The 21,426-nt window shown below is 38.8% G+C and overlaps 1 long non-coding RNA gene and 1 pseudogene across 1 annotated transcript in view; one reads left to right on the top strand and one right to left on the bottom strand.

Moving 5' to 3' along the window:
• Window positions 1–21,426, top strand: part of LOC144338494 (uncharacterized) — a 261,222-nt gene that overhangs the window by 57,607 nt on the left and 182,189 nt on the right. The window lies entirely within an intron of this gene.
• LOC698681 (RNA-binding motif protein, X-linked 2 pseudogene) lies at window positions 629–1,524 on the bottom strand (annotated as a pseudogene).

The following is a 21,426-nucleotide window of genomic DNA, read 5'->3' as shown; positions in this document are numbered from 1 at the left end:
GTGGAACCAAAAGAGTGCCCATATAGCCAAGACAATCCTAAGCAAACAGAACAAAGCTGGAGGCATCATGCTACCTGACTTCAAACTATACTACAAGGCTATAGTAACCAAAACAGCCTGGTACTGGTACCAAAACAGATACGTAGACCAATGGAACAGAACAGAGGCCTCAGAAATAACACCACACACCTACAACCACTCGATCTTTGACAAACCCAACAAAAACAAGCAATGGGGAAAGGATTCCCTATTTAATAAATGGTGTTGGGAAAACTGGCTAGCCATATGCAGAAAACTGAAACTGGATCCCTTCCTTACACTTTATACAAAAATTAACTCATGATGGATTAAAGACTTAAACCTAAGACCTAAAGTCATAAAATCCCTAGAAGAAAACCTAGGCAATACCATTCAGGATGTAGGTATGGGCAAAGACTTCTTGATTGTTACAGCAAAAGCAATAGCAACAAAAGCCAAAATTGACAAATGGGATCTGATTACACTAAAGAGCTTCTGCACAGCAAAGGAAGCTATCATCAGAGTGAAAAGGCAACCTACAGAATGGGAGAAAATTTTTATAATCTATCCATCTGACAAAAGACTTTAATATCCAGAATCTACAAAGAACTTAAAGAAATTTGGCTCCTGCTTTTACTGCTACGACTACACCCTTCAGTATGCCCATTGTATTGGCTAGAATGTGTGTCTGGGCTCCGCCCTCTGTCCCTATTCCTGGTCTTTTCTTCTCTTGCCTCCCTCCTGCTTGAGGACTTGTGCTCGTGCTTGGGTTTCTCTTTCTCCAGGTCCCTCTCTAGGTCCTCTGCTCCACCAGAGTAGGCAGTCCTCGCCTTGGAGAGCTTTGGCCCCTCCCTGGGCTCTGACTTCTGAGCTGTCTCTGAGTTCTTACTGCTGTGCTTCTCAGAGCCAGGGTCATCCTTTTCTTTCACCGTCTTGCTTCTGGGTGATGAAAGAGGATGGTTGCTCTGCCTGTACCTCCTGGTCAGTTTTCTCTTTTTCTTTCTTTTTTTTTTTTTTTTTCTTTTTGTCATTTTTGTGCTTTTTTGTTGGTTTTTCATTTTCAGAGCTCTCAGACAAACTTGGTGAGGGGATACGCCCCACAGCCCTTCTCCTGGAGCTTTTTGGTCACATCATCCATTTCTTCTGAGTCTTTAGGAGTCCTATAGTTAGACACATGATCCACTCGGATAGTTCTTCCTTTCATCTTGATCCCATTAAAATTGTCAGTGGCCAGAATTGTGCTCCTCTGGCCTTTATAGCAGAGGAAACAGAATCCTTTGGATTTCCCAGTCTTCTTGTCCCACATGAGATTGATGTTAACAATCTCCCATATTGTGAGAACACACAGACAATGTCCCCTTCAGTCAGTTCATAAGGAAGCCCTCCTAGGAAGATCCAGGCGCTGTCCTTGTACTCAGATTGCCAGGAAACCTTATCGACCGCCCCAAGCTGGACCTCTCACTCATTCAGTTTGTTGATCAGCTTCATCTTAGTTAAAGGGTTCATCTCCGCGGGCTCGCACTCAACGTTCAGGTATCAGAACAATCACTTTTATAACCTGTATGAAATAGAGTAAAGCACCAGCAAACCTGCAAGGGGACAAGTTTTAACTGTAACTGTGTCAGTTCAGGAGATGACTGATGGTCAGGAAAACAGAAAAGTATCTATGGGGTGAGGGGGCATAGGGACTCTAAGTAACAGGGGAGAGTCTTTTGGGCAGAACTCAGCAGAAATTGTTCCTTTCTCCTACTTATATCCAACAGGGTAGCCATATTGCACATATATTTTCCAGCAAATGTATTTTGCAGACAGCATTACCAGAGCCAGTTTGCACTAAAGAGAGTTGCAGTGCCAGCATTCCACAAATCTGCGAAGATAGCAACTAGAGTCATAGAAATATAAAGACAGGAGGTTGAGCAACTGCCATTATATGAAAAACCTCTTTGCAGTTAATATTTTGAAACTTAATGGGTAGACACTACAGACCAACTAAGAAGATCCCTCTCACTGTCCGGCAGCACTTCCCCTACAAATCTCTATATATTGCAATAAAAGCATTTATTCTGATCATAAGAATTATATATGCTTCTCATGGAAATTTGAAAAATACCTCAAAATATTAAAAAGGGGAACATTCTATCATCCAGTGATAATAGCTTGTGTATTGACGTGTATTCACCCAGCCTTTCCTTCCACTGAGAATGATGTATATGGCTGTGTGTGTGTGTGTTTCAAAATCAATATATTCCAAAAACAAATCTCTTTTTTCACTTAATACATGAGGAACATTTCCCGTGTCATTAAATATTCTTCAAAATTTCATTGTTAATGACTGCATAGTGTTCAGGTTTTCTGTATAACTGTTAAGCACTAGTATATGAAATATTTTTCTTTCCCTGTAATTATTACTCACAATAGCTAATGCAATGTGATAGAAAAATTAAATATGTGGTATACATTATTTTTTTTGAAAGGGAGTCTCACTCTGTCGCCCAGGCTGGAGTGCAGTGGCACAGTCTCAGCTCACTGGAACCTCCGCCTCCAGGTTCAAGTGATTCTCCTGCCTCAGTCTCCCGAGTAGCTGGGATTACAGACACCTGGCACCACGCCTGGCTAATTTTTGTATTTTTTAGTAGAGACGGAGTTTCACCATGTTGGCCAGGCTGGTCTCAAACTCCTGTAATCCCAGCACTTTGGGAGGTCGAGGCGGGCGGTATACAGTTTTGAATGTGGGACAAAATTAGTATTATTTGAGAATATTATGATTTTATACCTAGAAAAACACAAAAGTAACCCAGTAAATTAGCTATCATGGTGAGAAAATTTAGTAAGTTGGCTAGAAAAACAATTAGTTTTGTTTTATATTGACAATATACAATTAGAATTTGAAATGGAAAGAAAAAGAAATCACACTTCCAATTTCCACAAAAACAATAAAATAACAAGAAATACTTTTCTTTTTTTGGAGACAGAGTCTTGCTCTGTTGCCAGGCTGGAGTGTAGTGGCATGGTCTTGGCTTACTGCAACCTCTGCCTCCCAGGTTCAAGTGATCTTCCTGCCTCAGCCTCCCGAGTAGCTGGGACTACAGGTGTGTGCCACCACGCTGAGCTAATTTTTGTATTTTTAGTAGAGACAGGGTTTCACCATGTTGGCCAGGCTGATCTCGAACTCCTGACCTCAAGTGATCTGCCCGCCTCAGCCTCCCAAAGTGTTGGGATTATAGGCATCAGCCACCATGCCCGGCCAAGAAATACATTTTATAATGAAAAATTATAAAAGAACATATTGAAGCCATACCTGAATAAATGAACAGACATAGCATTGTCCTTGGAAGGAAGAAAATACTATAAAGATGTAATGTATTCCAAAATATAAATTAATTTTCTATTGTTTGGATTGAATTTTCAAATATATATGTTTAATATGACATGAGATAAAGTGAGACTATGTGGTTTTCACAAAAATCATATTTGAGGGCTCTGGCGGTCACCTCTAGGCATAAGGCAAGTGCCCTCCAGAACAGTTGACACTGAAGCACAAGACATCCATGTGAATGCTGATCTTTAATGAAATGTTGAAGGCCATAGATAGAAAAAGCACATGAGCAGCAAATCACAGAATTAGACATAATGAATTGCATATTTTGAGTTGCAATTAAGATGGTTTACCACTTGAATAGCAGTCTAAGGTTGAAAAGCTATGATTTATTTACTTACTGATAGTTGACAATGCCGATTCTCAGCTATATAATTAGTTAATATATTAATGTTTCAGTCAAAATCCAAGTGGATTTTTTGCAATATAACAAATACATTTAAAGTTAGATGACAGAAGAAATGTACAAGAAATGCCCAGATATTTTTTAAAAAGAATACGGTGAAGGGAATTGACCTGTCAGATAGCAAACTACATTTTAAAGCCACTGTAATCAAAGGAGCATGCCATTGACAAAAGAATAGACAAATGAATTAGTGGAATAGAAAAAAGAGTCAAGAAATACTTCCAAGTATACAGAGGGATGAACTATTTTTAAATGAATATATCAAAGAGGTGAGGGAATGAAGGATTACTCAATGTAATTGGGTCCATTGAATACACACTTGGAAAAAATAAATTTGGGTTCTTACCTGTAAATATTTTGAATGATTATCTGAACTTAATATAAATGGAATCACATAGTTTAAAAAAATGAAATGAGGTGAAATGGATATCATACGAGGAAATATAGGACAATATTTTGTAAATTCAGTCTGAGTATACATATCCTATCAGGATGAAAAATCAAGAAAGGATAAACTTGATCACTTTAATCATGTAAATATTAAAATCTCCTATACATCAAAAGGTTTTACAAATACACTAAAATGACAAAACCCAGGAGAATACATTTTTAAAATATAAAACAGAGATGAAACATTTACATCTCTAATACACAACAAAATCCTTCAAATCAATAATTTGTAATTTATTATACAAAATATGATTAATCAAATTTAAAATGGGTAAAAATGTAAACACATTATTCACATAATTAAAATAATAATCATATGAAAATATGTGCAACCTCAATAATTGTCAAGGAAATAAAAATTGAATTATCAAAAGGATAGAATATTTTGAAAAATTATATGGAAAATTTAGAAGGTTAAGAAAGTGTGAGGATATCTACTTCTAGAAGAGAAACGAGACAACAGCAATATTTCACAGATATTTGGCAGGAATATAGATTTGCTCTAACCATTTTGGAAAGTAATTTGGCAATGAGTATGAACATTTTAAGAATGCATAAACTTAGATGCAGCTATTGCACTTGTAGGAATTTACCTCATTAGGTTAAATGGATATACGTGCATGGAGGCTCATTATAGCACCCCTCAGTGTCCTACACATTGCAAAGCTCTTCATTGTCCAAAAACAATTGAAATCAGTTGTCTTTCTGAGCCAAGATAATTGACATTTAAAGTTTTATCCAAAAAGCAGGCATCCAAATAATGCTATGAGACTTGCACATGAGAAAACCACTTTGACTAATACAGTTAATCCTTTTGTGACATTTCTTAAAATACATGGAACTTCATAGAAACATTTTCTTAAAATCCCAACAGTTGACATGGGCATTAAGGGTAGACAAAAATATTGTTCAGTCTGTACCATTATTACTGTATACACTGCATGGTATAGGATGATCCTGATCTTCCATCAGCTTTCTTACTGCCCAGCTGACAAAGATGTAAGATGAACTCAACTATTCAAGAAGTTCTGTTTAGTAATGCTTTCAGTAAGTTAATTTGGAGAATTGGTCATATTACAATGTCATTTGTACTAATTAAGTCTTCAATAAATACAATATATTTGAATAAATAAGCTAATATTCTCGATTGACGGGAGTAATTTGAACATGGGAAGGGGAAAGACGTAAACCAGTCACCCAGGTATCTGTGGCATGTCGTCATTTCTAATTTTTTTCTCCAAATATTTTCAATTCACACTTTGTGTCAGGCACCATTCATGTATTCAACAAATCTTTACTGAGCACCTGCGATAAGCCAGGCACGATTTCAAGCACATAGGACACACAACAGTGAATAATAGAGATGATAAAGTTCGCACAGTATTGGGAATTCCTTAGCCTAGACCTTCTGCTAACAACATCTACTTAAAGGTTTTTTCAGCCTATTTCAGAAAAACAAAAACCTCCCCACAGGGACTTCTTCAAAAGCTGCAACTTGTTTTCAGTTTCTTCATTCAAGCCACACATTTACTGAAATGCCTGCTATGATAAGCCAGGAACTGCTCTAGGCATTGGAGAAACATCAGCAAACAAAAAAGACTTTGCCCTCAAGAAGACTGTGTTCTAGAAACAAACAAAATGCAAAATAAGTTTAGATATCGGTAAGTGCCATGAATAAAATACAGAGGGCTGTATGATAAAAGTAACCGGGAGGAAAAGGCTTTAAAAGCTAGGGTGATCTGGAAGGCCACTCTGTGGAAGTGACATATAAAACAAAACCTGAATGACCAGAGGGAGCTAGCCGTGCAAAGATCAATATGAAGAGCTTTCCAGACAGAAAGAACAGCTCTTCCAGAAGAATAAACTAGAGATGTTCTAAGAACAGAGAAGAGCAAAATGATCAAGGGTGGAAGTGATTGATAAGAGATGAGTTCAGAGAAGTGGCAGAAGGAGACCAGATAATTTTTGACCTTGTAAGCTAGACTAAAGAGCGTAATTTTTATTCTGCATACAGTGGACAGTCACTAGAAGGTGTCGAATAGAGTAGTGATAAAATAAGATTTACTTTCTTTTTGAAAACCCAATATTTATTTCTTCCAGCTTTATTGAGATATAATTAGCAAAAAAAAAATTGTATAAATGTAAGGTATGAAACATGTTTTTATAAATGTATATATTGTGAAATGATTACCATAGTTAAGTTAATTAGCATGTCCATCACCTCACATAGTTACCTTTTTTGTGGTGAGAAGATTTAAGATGTATTTTCTTAGCTAATTTTAAGTATACAATATAGTATTATTGATTATAGTCACCATGATGTACATTAGATTTCCAGAACTGACTCATTCTGCATAACTGAAACTCTGTACCTTTTGACTAATATCTCCCTATTTTCCCCCATATCCCAGCCCCTAGTAACTGGCGTTGTCCTCTTTGCTTCTTTGAGTTCACCTTTTTAATAGAATCCACATATGAGTGAGATGATGCAGTATTTGTCTTTCTGTGCTTCAGTTATTTCACTTGGCATAATGTCCTCCAGGTTCATTCATGTTGACTCTAATGATAAGATTTACTTATTTTTTAGGGCTAAATAATATTCCACTCCATATATATTCCACTCCGTATGGAATATTATGCACTTATGTTTCTCCAGTGGCTACTGTGGGGCATATGTTATATATATAGCATTGTGCTCTTTGCTTTTGCTTTTTTGCCTCTTTGCTTCTTTGAGATATATATATACACACACACACACATATATATAGAGTATAAATGTATTGTATAAATGTAAGGTATGAAACATATATATATATATGTATGTATATATGCCACATTTTCTTTATCCATTCATCCATGGATGGACATCTAGGTTGATTCTATATCTTGGCTATTTTTAATAGTGCTGCAATGTACATGCGTGTGCAGCTATCTTTTTGACTTACTTATTTCAATTTCTTTGGACATATACCTACAGTTAGGATTGCTGGATCACATGGTAGTTTTAGTTTTTTGAGAAATTTTCATACTGTTTTCCATAATGGCTGAACAAATCATTTCTACCAATAGTGTTCAAAGGTTCCCTCTTTTCCACATTCTCACTAACACTTGCTATCTTTTGTCTCTTTGATAGTAGCCATTCTGTTTTGTCTCTGTTTGCAGATGACATGACCTTATATAAAAAAAAAAAACCCTAAAGACTCCACGTAAAAACTTTTAAAACTAATAAACAAATCTACTAATGTTGCAAGATACAAAATCAACATGCAAATTTCAGTTGCATCTCTATGTACTAACAACAAACTATTTGAAAAATAAATTAAGAAATCAATCTCATTTATAATAGCACCAAAAAATAAAATGCACAGGAATAAATTTAACCATGGAGGTGAACGATCTGTACATTGAAAACTATAAAACACTGATGAAAGAAATTGAAGAAGACACAAAATAAATGGCTTGGAAGTGTGAATCCAGAAAATCTTAGACAGGTCTCAGTTAATTTGGAAAGTTTATTTTGCCAAGGTTGAGGACACGCCTGTGACACAGCCTCAGAAAGTCCTGAGGACATGTGCCCAAGGTGGTCAGGGCACAGGCTGGTTTTATACATTTTAGGGAGACATGAGTCATCAGTCAATATATTAAGAAGTACATTGATTCAGTCTGGAAAGGCGGGACAACTTGAAGCAAAGGCAGGAAGACTCGAAGTCGGGGAGGGAGCTTCCAGGTCACAGATATAAGGGATACACAAATGGTTACATTCTTTTGAGTTTCTGTTTAGCCTCTCCAAGGGAGGCAATCAATTATGCATCTTATCTCAGTGAGCTGAGGGGTGACTTTGAGTAGAATAGGAGGCAGGTTGACCCTAAGCAGTTTCCAGCCTCAGTTTTCCTTAGTGATTTTGGGGGCCCAAGATATTTTCCTTTCACCAAAGAATTAATATGGTTGAAATATTCATACTGTCCAAAGGGATCTACAGATTCAGCACAATCCCTATCCACATTCCAATGTCATTTTTCACAGATATAAAAGAGACAATACTAAGATTTATATTTTTATCACTCTTTCAGCTATTTAGAAAACTGACTATAGGGTAGTACTGGTAAAACCATAATTACATTATCCCAGATGCGAGATTATGATTGTTTGGACCAGAGTGGGAGCTGCAAAGAAGGTATGAAGTGGCTAAGTCCCGGGTATACTTTGAAGGTAGAGTGTTTCAGTGGCCTTAAGACAACTTTCACATTTGCAGATTCGCTACAAGGACTCACCTGACTCAGTAGCAGATTATTTTAATGGCTAAAATTCATTACAGCAAAGGATAAAGCACAAAAGCAACAGGAACATATTTGCATTGGGCATAGTACAGAGAGGCTAAACATAGTTTTCCAAGTCCTTCCCCATCTGGGGCCACACAGAGCATGCTTCATTTCTAGCAGTCAACTATAAGAACTGTTGTGCGATAGATCGGACCAGGGAAGCCCGTTTGAATCTTTGGGTCCAAGGCTGTTATTGAGAGTTGATTAGAAAGGCATATCATCCATAGCAGTAGAAACATGAGAGTCCAACAACGGAACCAGGTGCACATGATCAATCTTGGTGTTTGTGCAAAGCAACCTGAGAAACTGATATGGAACGGTCCATAGCTCCAGGTGAACACAATGAAACCCTCAATCACTGGCATCAATTATATTCTAAGAGTCACATTTCCAAGGGCTGACCAAGGGGTCAATCATGATTCCAGATGTCCTTGGACATGCAAGGAGTAAGCAACCAGCTAAGAGGTCAAAAAATTCACTCTTGGTTTTTGTAAGTTTTAGGTCACAGTAATCTTAAGAGTGTCTCAGTTGAGTGGCGAGCATAACAGTCTGATATAAACTGTTGATAAGATAACGGAAGGTCAGGAATTAAAGTGAGTGTACACAACTCTTTTAATGTATTTTCCTGTGAAGGGGAACCAAGAAATGAGGAGGTATCTAGAGTATTTCAGATATCAAGAAATTCTGTGGTCAGTTTTAAGATGGAAACTATCACAGCATATTTATATGCTGACCTAGTAATGATTCAAGAAAGAAGGAAATACATGGTAGGTACTTGTATTAGCCTATTCTTGCACTGCTATAAAGAAATACTTGAGACTGGGTAATTTATAAAGAAAACAGGTTTAATTGACTCACAGCAGGCTGTACCAGAAACATCACTGTGGAGTCCTCAGGAAACTTACAATCATGGTGGAAGGCGACAGGGAAGCAGGCACATCTTAAATGACAGCAGCAGGGTTGGGGGTGGTGCCGCACACTTTTAAACAACTAGATCTCATGAGAACTCTATCACAAGAACAGCAGCGAAAGGGGAAGTCCACCCCCATGACCCAATCACCTCCCACCAGGCCCCACCTCAAACACCAGGAATTACAATTCAACATGAGATTTGGGCAGGGAAAAAAAATCTAAATCACTTTCAGGCCTTGAAAGGAGAGAGGTAGGCCGGGAGTGGTGGCTCATGCCTGTAATCCCAGCACTTTGGGAGGCCAAAGCAGGCAGATCATGAGGTCAGGAGATCGAGACAATCCTGGCCAACATGGTGAAACCCCATCTCTACTAAAAATACAAAAACTAGCTGGGCGTAGTGGCACGTGCCTGTAATCCCAGCTACTCGGGAGGCTGAGGCAGGAGAATCCCTTGAACCAGAGAGTCGGAGGTTGCCATGAGCCAAGATCACGCCATTGCACTCCAGCCTGGAGACAGATCAAGACTCTGTCTCAAAATAAAAAAGAAAAAAGGGAGAGGTAATGAGATACAGAACTCAAGTAGAGTTCCAGGCTTGTGATGGGAGGGGCTGTTGTGAAGGTCTCTGACATGCCCTGGAGACATTTTCCTCATCATCTTGGCTCCTTGTTACTTATGCAAATTTCTGCAGCTGGGATGAATTTCTCCACAGAAAATGGGATTTTCTTTTCTACCACATCGTCAGGCTGCAAATCTTCCAAATGTTTATGCACTGTCACCTCTTGAACTCTTTGCTGTTTAGAAATTTCTTCCACCAGATACTTTAAGTCATCTCTCTCAAGTTCAGAGTTTCACAGATCTCCAGGGCAAGGGCGAAATGCCCCCAGTCTCTTCAATAAAGCATAACATGAGTGACCTCGGTTTCAATTCCCAACAAGTTCATTATCTCCATCTGAGACCACCTAAGCCTGGACTTCATCTTCTATATCACTATCAGTATTTTGGTCAAAGCCATTCAACAAGTCTCCAGGAAGTTCCATCCTTTTCCACATATTCCTGTCTTCTGAGCCCTCCAAACTGTTCCAACCTCTGCCTGTTACCCAGTTCTAAAGTTGCTTCCACGTTTTCAGGTATCCTTATAGCAGCACCGTATTACCTTAGTGCCAGTTTACTGTATTAGTCCATTCGCACACTGCTATGAAAAGCTGCCTGAGACTGGGTAATTTATAAAGAAAGGAAGTTTAATTTGCTCGCAGTTCTACATGGCTGGGGAGGCATCAGGAAACTTACAATCATGGTGGAAGGCACCTCTTCACAGGGCAGCAGGAGAGAGAATGAGTGCAAGCAGGAGATGTGCCAGATACTTATAAAACCATCAGATCTCACAAGAACTTACTATCATGAGAACAGCATGGGGGAAATTGCCATCATGATCCAATCACTTCCCACTGTGTCCCTTCCATGACACATGGGGATTATGGGAATTACAGTTCAAGATGACATTTGGGTGGGGACACAGCCAAACTATATCACTTGTAAACACTCATATACATTTGTAAATACCTTCACACACTTATAAACACACACAGCATCACACTCTCAAATCTCTTACACATGCTGAAAAACACAGTAACACACACTCACACATTCAATCACACACATTTTCACAAGTCACACACTCGTACACACACATTCCTATGCTCAAATACACTCACTCACAAATTCTCTTACATGCTGTCTAACACGAAAACTCTTACACACTTTCACATTCACACAGTCACATTCTCACACATACATACTTTCAAACGTACACTCCTACATATACTCACATAATCACATACACTCACACTTACACATAATCTCACACTGAAACAGCCACACATTCACACAGACACGAAGTCACAGACATGAAAGACATATCAGCTGTCATTGTTGCCATGGCTATTCTAGCAGTGAGAATATTTAAATAAAAATACAAAAACCCTTTGGAGTTTATATTCTACTGGGTAATGATAGATAACTAATGATATAATTTCAAGCAGTGATTCATATTATGACAAGTTGACTAGGATAAAAGAATAAAGTGTGGGGGTGATATATTAAGTACAGTGGTCTGGGAGGTTTTCAGAACATCTGAGCAGAAACAGGCTGTGGTCATATTTGTGTTTTAAAAAGTAAATACATACTGTGGAAAAATAATTTGGTGATGATGGTGGAAACAATTTTCTGGTCAAGAGATGATGGTGTTGTGGAGTAGAAATGATGCTGAGTTAGAATAGATGGGTAGCAGTGGAAGCGCTAAGAAAGAGTGGTGGTCTAGATATATTTTGAACATAGAGGGAACAGAATTTGCTAACAAATTGGAAATGAGTCATGAGAGAAAGAGAGGACTTAAGGATGATTTCAAAGTTGTTGATTGGAGCAACTTGAAAGATAGAGCTGCCATTTACTATAATAGAATGAAGGATACAAAGAATAGCCTGTTTGTCACTGGGGAAATGGGAATGCAGTGGAAATGGAGAGTTGGGGTTTGGACATTAGGTTAAGGTAGCTATTGGTCATTCAAGCAGAAAGATTAGAAATGAAGATTAGAATATGATAAGCATTAGTCTGGAGTTTAGGGCCAATGTTATTTATTAAGTATTCATTAACTCATTCAACCAATAATTATTGAGCACCTCCATTCTTATAGGCTCTGGAGATTCAGAAATTTATAAGACCAAGTCCCTTTCCTCAGAGCTCACATTCTGGTAGGGGAAGACAGCCCATATACAAAGAAATATATTGTAAAATATAAAGGTAGCGATAAGTGTTATGACAGGGAAAATGAAAATGTGCTTGACACAGTTATGTGGATTTAAATCACATAATGAATGCAAGGAGGGGATACTGGTATTATTCCCAACTGACAGTTGGAGAAAGCAAGCCTCTCACATGCTAAGTAGTAAGTCAAGGTTTAATGAATGAATGAATTAATATTTTAACGTATCAAACTGTACAGGACTACCAAGGCTTCACTCCAAAGATAACAGCATGGATCATTCTATTTTTGTCCCCAAGCTACCATACCAAGTTACCCATCTGTCGTGATCCTGAAAAGTAGCCACTATGCAGAAAATGGGCAACAAAATACTATGAAAACCCGAGGTCCCTAAAAGTACATGAAGTTTGAAATACAACAAAGGAAACCACTAACGGGAAAATTTTAATAGCCCTTTAAATTTGAAAAGACTTTTACTTTACAAAGCTTTTGTATTTATATACAAATTTTCCTGAATTACATAGACCAGAGTATAAAACATGGGTGCATTCACCATTTCATTGGTCTTTATAGTAACAGCCTCTACAAATTGCCAACTAAGGATGGTCTCTTCTCCTGATCTAGAAGCCCTGCAAAGAATACCACTTTGCTCACTATGCATGCCCATCTTTGGTGGCTCCATGTGCATTTTCACAAGGGCTGCCTTTTCCCTCAAAAATTGTTCCTGAGATAAATGAACCGGAGCCCTCAAGGTGCAAATCTGCAGAGTTCTGTGACAAAATGGGTGTGATCATCTCTTTATCTTTTGGTACCATAATCAAAGCCCCAGAGCAAATCCTCTTGGTCTCAACATAGTACAGGTTATTTAGTGAAATATCTATGTCCGATATTTTGCTCACAACTCTCTATTTTCTTTGAACCCAGGCATAAGTCTGTTGGCAGTACTGGGGGTAGAGCAACATTCTTTCCCTTGGTATCATGTTCCTAAACAGAAGAACCTATGCTAGAGCAATATGCACAGCCTTTCTCCACAGGAGGAGGCAAGTCTTCATTTAGTTCAACACATGCTACTTCTCTTTTTAAGATAAGCCTACAGTGAGGAAGCACATTGTCTTAGTTCCGCACACCATGAGTTTCTCAGGTGCAGGTCTTCGTTGGAGGAGATGTACCACATTTGTTCAGTGGTGCTTAGGACTAGGCAAGTCTAGCTAATTGTGGGATGTAGAATTAGGAGGGTCACTGTTTCCTGCACAGTTGAAACATATTCTCCAAAACCAGCTGTGTTTAGTAATAAAGATGCTAGTGTTGATCTCCATCTGTCTGACTTGGTTAATTGCAAACTCAGGTGAAAAGAACAGAGCCATGCATTGGGCCCACCGAATCCCTTTCACTGACAGACTGTCCTCAACACCATTCCCCAGATGCCACTGTATTTCTTTCACTGGGCTAAGGTTAGCAGTCTAGATGTCTTCCTTAGGGGAATTAAATTAGAATGATATTTGCAACTTGGTGTTGAGTTCTTCACTTCTTCCCTCCTCCTTTCCTTTAATAAGTTTTTAGTGATGGCTTTTCTTTTCCAGGAACTGCCCTGACCTCTGACAAGACAACAGTGAGCAAGCCAGAAATAGCACCTCTCCTCATAAAGCTTACAGTCTAGCAGCCCAACTAACGTAATTGAAATGGTCACCTGAGTGTTATAGTGTATAATATAAACAAGTGCTATGAGGGTCTTGGACTCGGATACAGTCTGAGGGATCAGGGGAGGCTCCCTTGAGAAAATGATGCTTGAGCTGAGATCTAAAGAATGAGCTGAAGTTAACTAGACAGAAAGATGGGGTGTGAGAAACAGTGTATTTTAAACAAGGGTAAAGGAATAAGCAAAGGCCCTATGGTAGTAAGGAGGGAGTATCAAAATTTGTATCCACCCATCACTTTTGTCCTCTCAACCCATCCTTTCTACAATTTAGCTAGGATTCTCATTTTACAGATGAATACATTGAGGCACAAATGGTTACTAGCTGTATGACCTTGGGTAAGTAGTAGAACTAAAATGTAAAGCCAACATTCAGTGCTTCTGAGGTAGTACTTCTCAATTGGAGGCTATCCCTCACACTCTACCCTCCCTAGGCACATTTGGCAGTATCTGGAGACATTTTTAGTTGGCACAAGTGGAGGGATAAACTACTGCCATCTAGTGGGTAGAGGCCAGGCCTGCTGTTAAGCATTCTGCAGTGCACAGGGCAGGGGTCCACATGAAATGATTATCTGGCCCGAAATATCATTTTCTTCAGCTTTTTGAAATTTGTTTTAAATTTATTTCTTAATTTTTTATTCCAGCCACATATTTGTCGATGTATATGTGTATTTAATATAATCATTTCAATAATTTAAATAGTGCCAAAGTTGGGAAACCCCACACCAAGCTCCTCATCTTTCCACAGTTCTGCCTCGTTAACTCGGAGGCTTCTCAGTCCCTCATGCAAATGGACTTCTAGCCAATCAGCTCCAATTAGCCATTTTTACTCAGTAGTGGAAATGGATTCGATTTAAGCAGGGACCTCTGCTACTTTGCGATTATCTCAATGATCCTCACCAGCTTTGTATTATCACTTCGCCTCATAGATGAGGAAACAGAGGTTAAATTACATGCCTTGGGTTTCAGAATTCAAAGTAACAGAGTAATTGAGTCCAGCTCTTCTAAAATTGATATTTTTATCTTCATATCGTGGCCCTTTTAAGGATACATGTTTGCTGTCAGCCTTCTCAAGTACAACTGGCAAAGGCTGGAGTTGCAGGTCTGGATCGGAGCTGCAGGACTGCTGTGAAGAGTTTGTCAAACTTAATGGCCGCATTATTTTTTTAGGAGCTTGAAAATCAGCCCAGTGTTATTCAGCTTGAATTCCTTTCTTGCTAGGCTCAAGGCACACCAGACACACAATCTGCTGTTTGTGTAGAAAATATGTCAGGAGAGAAAAAGATAGCACCCACATGCGAGCATCTGCTGGAAAAATTCATTTTACCATTAACCATACAATTGAGTGAGAAAAACATCTGTGCCTGCTATTGCAGATGTAATCATAAAACCCAAATGTAGCAATGAAACAAAGTGGAAGAGGGGCAGAGGATGAGGAACTGGAGAAACACGTGACTTTAGTGTCAGGAAGGGATGGCTCTGTGGCTCTGTTGCTGTACTGAATACACTCACCTTCACCTTTCAAATATGACACCATCCATAGGGAACAACAAAATTGTAAAAAGGCAAATTATGCATGAGACATAGCATCTTAAACTCAAACCAGTGAGGCAGCTCAGAGAGAACTATAAACAAGGCAGAGGAATCCCAGAGACTGCAAATTAACAGCAAAAAAAAACCATCTAAATATATGTTGGCGGCATTTCAATATTAAGGCTGACTTAGAATTGTGGAACTGGAGAATGTAGAAAATGTCAAAGCCCTCAGAGATTAACTAGTTTAATCCCCGGTTTTACTCATGAGGAAAGCCCAGAGAGGGATGTGACTGCCCAAGGTCACACAGCTAGTTAGTGGAAGATGATTCCAGATAGTTCCTGGAGGACAAAATTTGTTTTTCAGACTGATGAGAGGAAGAACTTTCACAAAACTTTTCAAGTAGCAGGGAGCATCAACTTGAGAGCATAATTGTATTACAGTGATATAAAGGTAGACTTTGATTCTGGAAGCCAAAAGCCAATGGTGATTACCCAGCTTTGTTCAAACTGCTGAGGTATAATTCTGCTGCTCGAGGTGGAATAGAAACACCTACGAGATCTCAGCAAATGACACCGTACATCTGCTTTGAAAACAAATCTCAAATGTAAATGTGATTCTGCTTCTGTTGTGCTTCCAGTTCCAAAGTACCATACAACTTGGATCTGAAAGTGGGAAGAAAGAAATCCAACTAGGTCCAAGGCACCCAATTTCACACTCTCATTGGTCAGTTTGCATGGTCTGGTGAAGGAGCCTGCATCCACGGAACCAGGAAGACTAGCATTGGCTTCTGGTTCTGCCTAGGACTAGCTGTATGGCTTTGGAACAAAGGCCACCGGACTTGAGCCCTCCACAGCCTTTTCGTCATGGACAAATGGAGTAAGGAGAAGCAAAAGTAAAGGATAAAATGGAGAAATGTATGGTAAGAGACAGGGGTAAGAAACAGGGCTGCCCTCTGTCCCTGCTCATGCCCTCAACTGACAGCATAACTAGCTGCATGTTATGGAGCCCAGACAATGTCCCTTTTCACTTCAGTTGTGGTCACATCATTCCTTTTATTCTTTTGTGAAGTCTTGGTTTAAATCTTTTGTCGATTTGCACTGGTCATTTTCTTGTTAATGAATTGTAAGCGGGATTTATATGTTGAGGATACAAGTACTTTGATAGAAGTGGTGTAAATAGTTTCTCCAGTCCGAGGCTTCCTTTCCCATTTTCTTGACCGGATCTTTCAAATGGCAAATATTTTTAATTTTGACATCAAATGTATCATTTTTTAATGTTTGTGTTTATTGTGTTCTGTATTCAAAACTTTTGCCTATCCTAAAGTCACAAATATTTATTTTTATTTTTTATTTTTTTTTTATTTTTGAGACGGAGTCTCTCTCTGTTGCCCAGGCTGGAGTGCAATGATGTGATCTCGATTCACTGCAACCTCCGCCTCCCGGGTTCAAGCGATTGTCCCGCCTCAGCCTCCCAAGTAGCTGGGATTACAGGCACCCACCAGCACACTTCACTAATTTTTTGTATTTTTTAGTAGAGACGGGGTTTCGCCATGTTGGCCAGGCTGGTTTCAAACTCCTGACCTCAGGTGATCTGCCCACCTTGGCCTCCCAAAGTGCTGGGATTACAGGTGTGAGCCACCACGCCCGGCCACAAATATTTTCTTTTATACTTTCTTCTAGATGTTTCAGAGTTTGAGGTTTTACATTTAGGTCCATTTAGAATCTATGCACATTTATTATCTATTTTGAGCTGATTTTTATATATGACATAAGTTAAAAGTTAGTGTCGGCTTTTTTCCCATATAGGTATACAGTTGGTATAGCAGTATTGGTTGTTTTCGCCATTTAATTGCTTTGGTACCTTTGATAAATTAATCATATATGTGTAACACTTTTGGCTTGTGAGCAGACCCAGACCTACACTTCAAAGACAATGCAAAGGAAGACACAAGTTCACGAACACATTTGCACTAATTCCAACTCAGTGAAGCTCAACCCATGAGGTCTGACTGTCTAGGACATCACAGTTGTTCCCAGGGGTGAAGGAGGGTGAAATAACAAGAGACTACTTAGGATAGTTAATTATAACAGGCACACAAGACTGGGGAAATCCTTGTCTCTACTTTATAAGCATCACATCACTAATCCTTTTAAACAATCCTGTGAAATCGCAGTTAATGTGATCCCCATGCTTTAAAGTGAAGCATTGAAAGGTAACTTACTCATCTAAGGTCATGTAGAGCTGGAGGACCTGGAGTCTGAAACTAGACTCCGTGATGTCAGAGCTATGCTTTGAATCACTGTTTCTATTTATCTTTGTAGCTCCATTACTCTTATCTGCACAGTACTCTGTAATGGTTCTCATCTAAAACAACCTACTACTATTCTCTTCCCTCCCAGCTGTTGAGGGCTAACTAATAAAAATAGTTAATAGTTGTTGAGCACTAAAGCGCATAGGCTCTTTACATACATTCAATTCTCACAACAGCTCTAAATAAGTTTTGTACTATTATCATCTCCATTTTACTGATGCAGAAAGTCAGTCTCAGATCCTTGAAGTAACTCACTGTAGATCACACAGCTATTAAATGGCAGAGCCAGGATCTAAAACCAAAATTGCCTGCCACTACATTCCCTGCTCTTAACTACTACAACATGCCACCTTCTGGACTTTTTTTTGTTGTTGTTTGTTTTTGAGATAGGAGTCTCGTTCTGTCACCCAGGATGGAGTGCAGTGGTGCAATCTCGGCTCACTGCGACCTCCACCTCCCAGGTTCAAGTGATTCTCCTGCTTCAGCCCCCCAGGTAGCTGGGATTACAGGCGCTCGGCCACCACACCCGGCTAATTTTTGTATTTTTGATAGAGACGGGGTTTCACCATGTTCCCAGGCTGATCTTGAACTCCTGACCTGAGGTGATCCACCCGCTCCAGCGTCCCAAAGTGCTGGGATTACAGGCGTGAGCCACCGCGCCTGGCTTCACCTTCTAGACTTTAAAGTAGATTATCCCTACATGGTTGCAGAGGGTGAGGTAAAGACACTGGCAAGTCACTAATGTGACTTCACACCCCAGAACATTCCCTGGATCTACTTCTATGTTTATCACTTAAAGCTAGGGATTGGGAAAATGAGCAATTCAGAAATTCCCACAGCTGACTTAGAATTTCCATGGAATTGCCTGTCTTCAGAAGATCAAAGGCTTCCGTATTATAAAGTGACACCACTTGCTCTATTCTGCTTGGAACTTCAAGAAGAACAGTATATGAAAACTGACTCATTTTGATAAGCTGTTATGGATTAACCTAACAACAAAGAAATTATTCAATTATTCAGAATTGTCCTAATAATACTTTTATGTTTAATCTTTATGATCTTCAATATGATTCCACCAGTGCTCTCTCATTTGGTTTTCACAACCTTGTACAATAAGCAGAGAAGATGCTATTATCCCCATTTGACCGATGAAGAAACTGAAAATTAAATGGAAATAAGTGACTTATCAGGTTTACAGAGCGAGTATGCAGCAGAGCTGAGATTGATCCCCAGGTCTTTTGATGGCTCGCTATAATTTTCAAATCAAAAGCCACTAATATTACAATCATTGTGTCTTAATATTTTAGGTTATTCAGATGCAGACTGTAACAACACCAAGATCTCAAAATATTTTCTTTAATAATTATTTTCCTAAATTATGAGCATCCTAGTATCACTATCTGGACCACCGGGATAGAAACAGCTGCACCTATGACCTTTCAAGTGAAATCGCTTTAGCAGGGTTTTAAGACAGCCTGGGCCAAAGGAAAAAGATTCCTGAAAGGAAGGAAGGAACATGTTACCTTGAAGAGTAATCAATTATGCGAATGGTTTCACTGCCTGTTATACCATGGATTATGCTTTCATTTTTCATATTAATGTTCTTTATGTTTTTCAATTAGTCACAGCAAATTACCTGTCCTTCGCCTTGGCAAGGGCAGCTCAGTGGGCCTCTGTGGAGTATTTTCCAAGTTTTGTCTGGTGAATTTTTGCTTTAATTCTCCTTGAAGCATTAACATGTAATTTTTTTTTCAAATGCACGAATGTGTTACATTTGACACTGTCTCATTCATGTAGGAAATTACCTATTAAATAAGGAATTTGAGGAATCTGCCTTTTTTTATTTTGCAATGGTGCATTACAAAAATAATTTTAACTTTAATGTAAAAAAGAATTGAAACATTAAAGAAAATTAAAATTTATTCAATACTTCTTAGTCATTCTAACAGAGAGACCTTATGGCATGAATCATATAAAAGAGCAAATTCTCCAAAATCCATTTCCCTCTGCTCAGCCCTGGCAAAGTGCCTGCCCACCCCCCGGCCCCAGCACTCCATCCCATGGCCCCCATATTTCTCATCCCACAACACCTAACCAGCTGCATGTTAATGGTCTGTTTATAGTCAGTCCTTGCCCCCTTCCCCTAATATTTGAGGTTTTCTAGAACAGGAACAGTGTCTTCATCAGAAGTGACTCCCTAGATCTTGGCGCACTACATGGCACAGAAGTAGGTAGTTAGGAAGTGATAGATGAATGAAGCCATTTGCCTTTGGAAAACACTAGTGCATCCATGTTAGCTATGGTCATATCTCACAAATTAGGATTTTTCTCAGGCTATAATTTAAGCATTATGTTGCTTTCCCATAATCCTCTCTGGTAAGGGAAACCAAATAACTTCTCCGCCCTTGAGGACCCCACAGTCTAACAGAGCTCTGTCAAATGTTAACGTTTCTGAAGGCCTCGTGGTAGACTCCACTCCGAGTGCTTTGTCAGAAGTTGCCATATTCCCTTTTTCTTTCATGTGTGGCATTGTCCTTAAGATTACAAAGCTCTCTCAAACATTGCAAGGATGGTGTCTCAGAGGACAAATACTTTGCTCCATGGGCTACTAATGTCTTTTGAAAAACATCTGAATATGGGAGAGAGTAGGCCTCTTCTTCCTGAAGTATCTTAGTTTTATTTTTTTATTGTTATTTTATTGTTGTTGTTTGGAGGAGGAGCACTATGAAAACTTCAACTCACAATTATATTTCTGCTTTTCACCAAAGGACAATTTAAATGCTTTTACCTTCAAATTATTTTCCTAGTGTCATTTAATGACTTTGGGGAGGCAGGAGAGAGAGAGCCTCTGAGGACTCTCTGAGTCTCTGTAAAGAACTACAAGTTATTATTAAACCACTATCTCCACTGTGGTAATTCTTTCTTTCTAGTAATAATTATTTCAGTAACTAGGGTGGGAGCTGTAAAAAGGTGCTATTATTACTTCAAACTTTAGGTTAACTTAGTCCCACAAATGACATAAAATATATTTGAAAACATCTCTAATTTTTGTACATTGTGCAACTAAGTGAATACAAAAAAAATTCATTAAGTCAATGTTTTCTTGACTTGAGACACAGCTAAACTGCAAAAGATCTGAAAAGTAGAGTATGAGATCTCTTTCCAGAGAAGGCTTTGTGTGATACTCACTATTGGTGGGGTAGCATCTAGAAGCCATAAGAGGAATAGTAGATTGAAGACTTGTAAGAAGCTTGAGAGATTGCCTTATTTTCTTGGCTTTGGTACAATATATCATCCAACAAGGATCAGTGGTTATTTGCCTTTTTCTGGAGCTTTACAAGAAACTGATATGCCACATGACCTTCAGTTACCATTCTGGCAATTTATTACAACAACAAGCAAAATGTTCCTTCCTGTAACTGAACACCTTTCTTGCTTTGATACAAGTACAGTTCCTTGTACTGTGTATTTGCCACAAAGCAAATAACTAATCTCTATTCTCTTTTTTTTTTTAATTTTTTTATTATACTTTAAGTTCTAGGGTACATGTGCATAACGTGCAGGTTTGTTACATATGTATACTTGTATTCTCTTTTTAGAAATTTTTCATGCCTTTCAAAACCATGAGTAAGATGACTCCAATCCTC

The sequence above is a fragment of the Macaca mulatta genome, chromosome X, assembly GCF_049350105.2.
Source record: "Macaca mulatta isolate MMU2019108-1 chromosome X, T2T-MMU8v2.0, whole genome shotgun sequence".
Lineage (NCBI taxonomy): Eukaryota > Metazoa > Chordata > Mammalia > Primates > Cercopithecidae > Macaca > Macaca mulatta.
Note: the sequence above shows the minus strand (reverse complement) of the source record. Positions and strands in the feature narration are given on the sequence as shown.